The sequence below is a fragment of the Bemisia tabaci genome, chromosome 3, assembly GCF_918797505.1.
Source record: "Bemisia tabaci chromosome 3, PGI_BMITA_v3".
NCBI lineage: Eukaryota > Metazoa > Arthropoda > Insecta > Hemiptera > Aleyrodidae > Bemisia > Bemisia tabaci.
In genome coordinates, this window is record NC_092795.1 from 39,724,679 (window position 1) to 39,732,612 (window position 7,934).

The 7,934-nt window shown below is 40.9% G+C and overlaps 1 protein-coding gene across 1 annotated transcript in view; it reads right to left on the reverse strand.

Annotated features, from left to right (window-relative positions):
* Nucleotides 1-6,068, reverse strand: part of LOC109032365 (fibroblast growth factor receptor 2) — a 65,847-nt gene extending 59,779 nt beyond the window's left edge. The window contains exon 1 of the mRNA XM_072298343.1: nucleotides 5,857-6,068. The gene's annotated coding sequence lies outside the window, so the exon portion shown is untranslated. The remainder of the gene's footprint in view (nucleotides 1-5,856) is intronic.
* Nucleotides 6,069-7,934: the final 1,866 nt, after the last annotated feature.

Below are 7,934 nucleotides of genomic sequence, written 5' to 3' on the forward strand. Positions count from 1 at the left end.
TGGCCAATACGGATTTCCCATCGTAGGATTAGATGTAAATTGAGCGACGAGGGGACTTTATCCTAACTGTTACTAGACCATTTATTGATGACTGCCATGCCACCTGAATCTGGCATCCAAAACAATCGAAGAGATAAGTGGAAATGCATCAAATAATCAGTTTTACATTAAACAGTTGTATATGGTTGATAACAACAATAAAAACGCAAAAATCTTAATCGCAAAATCTTAAAACTCTTAAGGCTACTGCACTTCTAGTCCTTTATCATAGCAATAATGACAGTGACATCAACTTCGAAGAGGACCTTCTTGAAGAGATTTAGAGGAAGTAGAGGAATCGATGGACGATGGCGGAACGGACGACAGCGAATAAGATGATTAGATAGGCCTTCCAACCGTTTTTTTATGTCAACTGTGTTCTAATAGCGAACCGTATACTGAATAAGTATAGAGTTTTTTCATGAACTGACGGTTTACTTTAATTTCCTATTCTTTCAATACGTTCTAATTATTCCACTTTGAAATAACTGCACAGTAATCATATATATTAAAGCATAATTTTATTGTATCCGATACTTCTTCCTTAATGTTGATGTGATGTAATGTTTGCGTCGATGAATCGATAAAATTATGGTCAAAATCGAATTCTACGATAAAAATACTTCAGATTATGTGAAATTTAACTTGGAATTTTGGAAAAGGGAGTGAAACGGTTGAGAGAAACTGGAGAGAAAATCTACGAAAACACCTTGATTCCTACTATCCTGAGCAATACTTCATAAAAACACCCAAAAACATGCATTTCCGTGTGAAAATCGGCCAAACTAAGGTCAAAATCAGATTCTGCGATGAAAATGCTTCGGGAACACATAGTTTGGACCTGAAATTCCATAAAGATCGAAGGATATAGCGGAAAGAAGTTGCGGAGGAAGTCCATGACCGGGCAATCCTATGTTTCGTTACAGTGTGCGCCGTCGACGCGAAGACGAAGACAAGGTACGAAAGCCGCTGAAACTCGGGCCCGATGACAGGAGCCACAGGAGCGGACGCGGGTTGACTCACACGTGACGTCACCGGTGGAGCAGGATAATAAAGACGCGCGGCGCGGCGCTCAAAACGACAAAAAAACCCGACGGACTGGACCGCGGGCTGCGGGGGAGGGGCGGAGAGGGGGGCGGAAGGGGGTAGAAATCCGCGACGGGGGGAGCCGCGAGGGAGGAAGTCGCGCTGCACTTGTGCACCGCTTGCCGCGCTAAGTTCGACTGCCGCCGCTGCCACTGCCGAGACTCAACCTCCCCGTGGTCGAGACGGCCCAACGCAGATGACTTCATTTTCCCCCGATCCTCGAACCCCCGGCCCCGGAGCTGTGCGTGCTTTGCCCCCCTGCCCCCCCCCCCCCCCCCCGGGTCTTCGGCCATAGTCCAGTCGGTCCTCACCAAACTGCCGCTCTAGCCTCTGATGAGGACATCTGAGATTAAGTGGACCGAGTTCATCAGAATAATAAGCTGTTGCTAGTCTTCAAATGGACTAAAGACTGAGGCTCAGAAAAATGATACGGGCACCTTCTTTTATCAGGAATGTTTTTACCCTTCTTTTCAAAGGCCATTGTCCAGTCGGTTCTCACCAAACTCGCGCTCTAGCCTCTGATGAGGACATCTAAGATTAAGTGGACCGAGTTCATCAGAATAATAAGCTTTTGCTAGTCTTCAAATGGACTAAGGACTGAGGCTCAGAAAAATGATACGGGTACCTCTTTTTATCAGGAATGTTTTTACCCTTCTTTTCAAACCCATGCAAAATATCCTATGCGATGTGACGGTCGTGACAAATTAAAACGAATGCGGTGAGTATACTCAACAGCAGAGAAACACAATCTCATAAATCAAACACAGTGCGGTCGCCTGTCCGCACGGAATGCATATGAGCGCCTACAAGACTGCAGGAATACTTCGTGCATTGCGCCAAACACGGCTTGCGGTCGCTGGTCGGCGCGAACGAATATCAGTGCCTACCAGAGTGCAGGAATACTTCTCGCATTGCACCTAACGCAGTGTATTCCCTGCAAGCTGAATTTTGAGATTGAAAGACAAAGCGATAGACAAAGAAGACATAGGGAGTTTTGAGCTATCCAATTGGTTAAAATGGGTGTGTACTATGGACTAACGTAGAAAATTGTGGACTAACTATAGGGTCACTTGTGGGTTGCCATTACTTAGTCTATTATCTACCTCCTTTGTCTGTTGCAACTACCCGCTTCCACCAATAGGATCCCTCCATATCCCTCTTGTCTTCCTTGTCTATAGCTTTGTCTATCAATTTCAATAATAGGCCCGCTGATTGGTTTGAGATCATCGAATCGGAGCACCAGTGGACTGAGTACATAAAATAACGAATCCATGGTGAAACATTGAAAAAAAGCCAATCTTAAGATCTAGCGTAAAATCCTTAATAACCATCGAGATGAGATCATAGATTTCAAGAGTTTACGATTAAGGTGATTTAATGGACACCATATTTTGTATCAGAACGGCATGCGATATATCGGATCAATTGATTCCATTTTTTCCGCTGTTCGTCATTTTTCTCCAAATTTGAGATCGCAATTCTGTTGTCAGGAGACTAAAGCACTCACTTACCAATTTTAACAAAGAAATTCAACGTAATAAAGGCGTGGTTTTTTTTGAGAGAGAAAATATCGCATTCGAGTGCAGTTTCGATATCAGTATCGAATGCGATGTTTTCTCTCTGAAAAAACCACGCCTTTATTACGTTGAATTTCTTTGTTAAAATTGGTAAGTGAGTGCTTTAGTCTCCTGACAACAGAATTGCGATCTCAAATTAGGAGAAAAATGACGAACAGCTGAAAAAATGGAACCAATTGATGCGATATATCGCATGCCGTTCTGACACAAAATATGGCGTCCATCGAATCACCTTAATAACCATCGAGATGAGATCATAGATTTTAAGAGTTTACAATTAAATTTTGAAGTTAAAATGTTTGAATGGAAATCTTCCTCAAAGTTGTACATGCCCACGTGTGCAGCGCAGTTGTGACGTCCGCGGTCACGTCGATGACGGATACATCATCATCATGATCTTCGCGGAACCGTTTTCACAGACACTCTATGAGAGGCCGTGTTAACGCCGGATTCCGCGGTCATTTCCTCGTGGCTTTTTCCGAGAAAAAATAGATTAAGATTTATTGGAGTAATTGCGCTTCCTTTACGGTGCTACTCTGGTTCGCTGCCATCCCGGCGGACACAATTATAAACGGAATTCCCGGTACATTTCATATTTCTGGAACTCCGAGAGTAAGAATACAGAAGTCATCTCGAAGCTTTCAACCTATCGTGGAGCAATGGTGCAGTTTTCACGCAGCCTGTCTGCATCGAAATGCGCTACGCGAGACGCGATATTCCCTTTTTTTTACAAAACCGACGTTTTGAGAAAAAATTGAAATACTTAAATTGAAAAATAAAATGAAATACGGAATCTTGTACTAATGAAATGTTGGAATTCATCAAAACTACGGATTGGCAAGGGAAACAAGAAAAATTGCCAATGAACGGGGAAATAATGTTGTTCGCAACGGAGGGTATGAATACGATGGACATGAATCAGTCGAAAAATGAAAACGTGAATCGATTGACAGTTAATTTAAAAACGACCCTTGTCAATTCGATCGACGTGAATCGATCGAAAGATGAAAACGTGAATCGATCGAGAAACCTGTGAATCGATCGACAAAAGCCGTGAATCGATCGACAAACCTGTGAATCGATCGACAAAAGCCTTGAATCGATCGAAAAACCCGTGAGCCGATCGATAAACCCATGAATCGATCGAATTTTGTCGATTGAATCGATTTCGATTGATTCACGTCGATCGATCCACGTTTTCATTTTTCGATTGCGGTTCATGTCGATCGAATCGACTCAGTGTTCGAAACTCACAGGCGCCAACGCGCCTAAAAAATCGGCCATGGCGCCTAAAAAATGAAGGCTCTGCGCCAACGTGGCCCCTAAAAATTGCTCCCTAGAAATCTGGATTTTCATATTAGGTTATTATTCGAAATTTTCAGCACCACAAGTAAAAGCTTCTTCTATTCTTCACGATTTCATCATTTGTGCTTTTGTCTTCTGCAAATTACAACTACTTACTAGTTGTATTACGAAAACATCTTGCGTCTATATTTTCACTGGATGCGCCGTAATATATACGCAAAAAGTCAATTTGGCTCCTAAAAAAATCTTCAATGGCGCCTAAAAATCGGGCTTGATGCGCCACATGGCTCCTAGAACTCAAAAGTGAGTTTCGAACACTGATCGACACGGTTTTTTTTTTTTCCAAAAAATTGCTACTTTAGACCGAGGGACATTCCCAAAGTTTCAAACTTCTATCTCAATTTGGAAAAAAGTTACAGGGGTGGTCAGTGACTTTTGGATAACCCTGTATATTTTTAGGTTTTAGACCCTCTAAGGGCAAGGGGACTTGCAAGGGAGGGGGGGGGGGGGTTACCTGCTTTTACCATAAATATTCACTATGTCAGGTCGTTTTATGTCGTTATGTCGTGAGGAAATCTCGTCCGTTTAGTCCAAATCGCAAATACAGACTTGCGATCTGTAACTGTTTCCTAGGTATTGCCCAGTATTAATACCTAATTTTTGCGTACCTGTATTTGTACTTTATTAATTTTAAGTAAACTGAGTTTGCAATTCTACGTTCCTACTTGAGCTTCGGTACCTGTGAAGGTACAACATTTTTGCAACCAAACGATTTCCACGGCAGTTAGTCGGAGTAGCTGTGACAAACGCCATTTGTGGATCTTGGGAATCGGAAGATGAGATGAGATAGACAAAAAGCAGTGCGGGAGATGCACCAATTGAAGTCTATTCGTAATTTAGAAGGCGCCACGAGCGCCGTCTCAGCGCTGCACGGAACCCGTGCCATGGATGCGTATTTAACAACGGAAACCCAGCGGAAATCGACACTGATTCGTTCCCGCAATGGCGCCCAGGCTTCAAACTGAGAAAACATTGAGACTCCTACTCCTGCCATGTCACCTCTTGTTGAAAAAGACAATTAAACACAGAAATTCATCTCTCAGTCCAATGGACAGAAGACTTGAGAGCACACAGTTGCATTGAAGTCGAGGATGCCCAGACTAGCGACTGTTAGCATCAGACGATGGAAGAAAATGAAACGGACACTTGGTGTCATGAAAAGAGAAAATTCCGGGTTGAACTGTTCAGTGTGTTGGAGGAAAAAGTGGCATGTATTACCCATGAATCTCTTTAGAAAGATCTGGCGAATGAATTCTTGAAATCTTCAATACAAAAATGTATCATTGTTTTTGAGATATTTTTGATGAAAAATGAGACCTGCGCTATTTTCAGCTATTTTCCATTAGGGCACCAGAAAGTGGGCACCAGGCGGATCAGCCAATCAGAGACGACTCAAAAGTAGGGAAGCCACTCAGCTTGCAATTCAAATTGCTGCTCTTGTTTTTGCTTTGCATCTAAATTGAGGCGCTTTTGGTGCCTCTGAGCTTATGGACACTAATGTCATTGAATAACTCAAAGATCACAGAATTCCATGTTAATTTAGATAGATGAATAGACCTCGGCAACCGACCCGTTTACTTTTTGAAAACTTAAAATTACTTACTTACTTAAGTAGTAATAAACCGGGGGCGTATTTAAAATGGCACAATTTTTTCCATATTTAATTGATAGCAAACTCTCTAGGAAAATCACCCGCCTAGAACTTCCTTAAGTAATTAACAACAAAATATAGCAATGGGTATCAACATTTAAAGCAAGAAGAGGTATTAAGTGAAGAGAACAAACTCACAAATTTTGAGGGGTTGACGTCATAATTCATCCAGCAAGCATGGTTGAGGAGTTAAGGGCTGGACAAGAATTAAGTGGGTATCATTTTTCAAGCGACACACGTATAGGCGGGAGAAAACCAGGAGAATCGCCGAATAGATTACAGGAAATAAATGACAAAATGGGCAGATTCTCAGGATTCTTTACTTCTGGTCATCAATTTGATCAATCATTTAATGTTCTGAAGTTCCTGAATACCATGGAGGACTAATTTAATATGAGCTCTGATTTGCGCACTTCGATTCTGTAAAATCTGATGTTGATCCTTTAAGATTTTAGTTCTTTTCCTGATAAATTGTAGTGCTTCGGAATGTGTAAATAGAACTTTTAAGCCAAGTCCAACATCAATGTAAATTTGTGAGGGATTGCTGACCACAGCTTGAAGATAAATATTACATCCAACGTCAACTTTTGATTTCAGTGGTTCTTCGTGCAGATTGTTCTCTGCTACGGATTCTATGAAACTTTTCAGCTGACTAAAGTCGGCAAGTTCTTGATTTAAATAGTCTATTCGTTCGTGCACTTCCTTCAGTTCCTCCTTAAGGACATCGTTTATAAAACTTTCAAACTTAAGAACTTTTTGAGGAATGAGTGGAGAAGTCATCCTATGTTTAACAGTGCGTACTTCACGTGCTTAAAAAAAACTTCGGTTTAACACCATACACTTCCATACAGATCCAAACGTTAACTTGAAAGTAATTTCCGCAGAGGGAAAATTTAGTTAAGTATTCAAAATAAAAACTTTTTATCACCACGCTAAGAAATCTAAGTTAGAATTAGAATAACCTCACTTTGGACATGTACTCTTTGTTTTGGTTCAAAAAACGAATTTATTCCAAATATTCCTCTTTTTGAATAAAAGGAATTTTAACGGCAAATTCTGAACCAGACATTGTGATTGGTCTAGAACGGTTCATTCAAAATATTTCAAATTTAAGTAAAAATGGCGGGAATTTCAAATGATACCGGATATCCTTTTAAATAAGGCGTTTCCGGTACGGCAGTTGCCAGTTCTATTAGACCGGAAATGTACATTTTTTCGGAGAATTCTGTGCAAGATTCTTACTATGGTGTAAAATGCCGAAAAAACAGTGAGGTAGCAACGTTTTTCTTTTCAGCTTATCAGACACCCGACGTCAACATTTTCATTTCTTATGGAAATTAAAAAAGCATGGGAAAGCGAAACCAAATATTTCTTACAATCTCAGCCGATCTTTCGGCAAAAACATGCCCACGGATTTCATCTCAGATGATATGCCCCACTTACTCCAAAAAGCACCTGCAAAGATCATGCTTTGAAATAACAATTTTCTTCTCAGTTAGCGACTGGAACAGTCATACACATCAGCCTAAGGAGAGTAAAATTCGAATTTCAAAAATCAAGCTTTTGTGGGTTTTAAGAGTAAGAATGGGCAAGAGAGCCAGTTTTAGGAATTTTGAGCATATACAGGTAGGTACAACTCGTATCACAGGCCGCTTCCTGAAGCCCACCTCCCCAGAAAGAAGAGGAATCGAAGGGGCCTCCTTCGTTAAAATTTGAGCGCCTCTGAATCGCACTTTAAGTATAGTTCTTTGGTGCACATTGTGTGAAAAGAGAAGGAAGAGGGCCCCCTACAGACTAAACATCAAGCCTATGAGAAAGACTTAACTGTGAGCCAATGAGAAACAGGATAATTCTGGTCAAAAAAAAAGTAAAAAATTAATGTTGAGAAGGAATGGGAAAAAAACTTTGTGTTACAGGCCCCTAGGCGCGCGCCTAGTGCGCCTGCGTGGTAACTCTGGGCCATGAGTTTAGGATATATTGATAAAAACAAAAAATCTACAGGAAACAATCTGTCAACACATTTTTATTAAAAATCGGCTGAATATATGTACGAGTTTTTTTGCTTCAAGTTAAACTGAGCTTTGATGAGCTTGAATGTACGTACTTTCTAAAGTGTATTAAACTTGAGGTTTTTTTGTGTCAAAATGTTTGTAAAACACTTCTCTGAATAGCGGTACTAGTATTACAGCTCAGTGACTGGCACTAAGGTTTTTCTT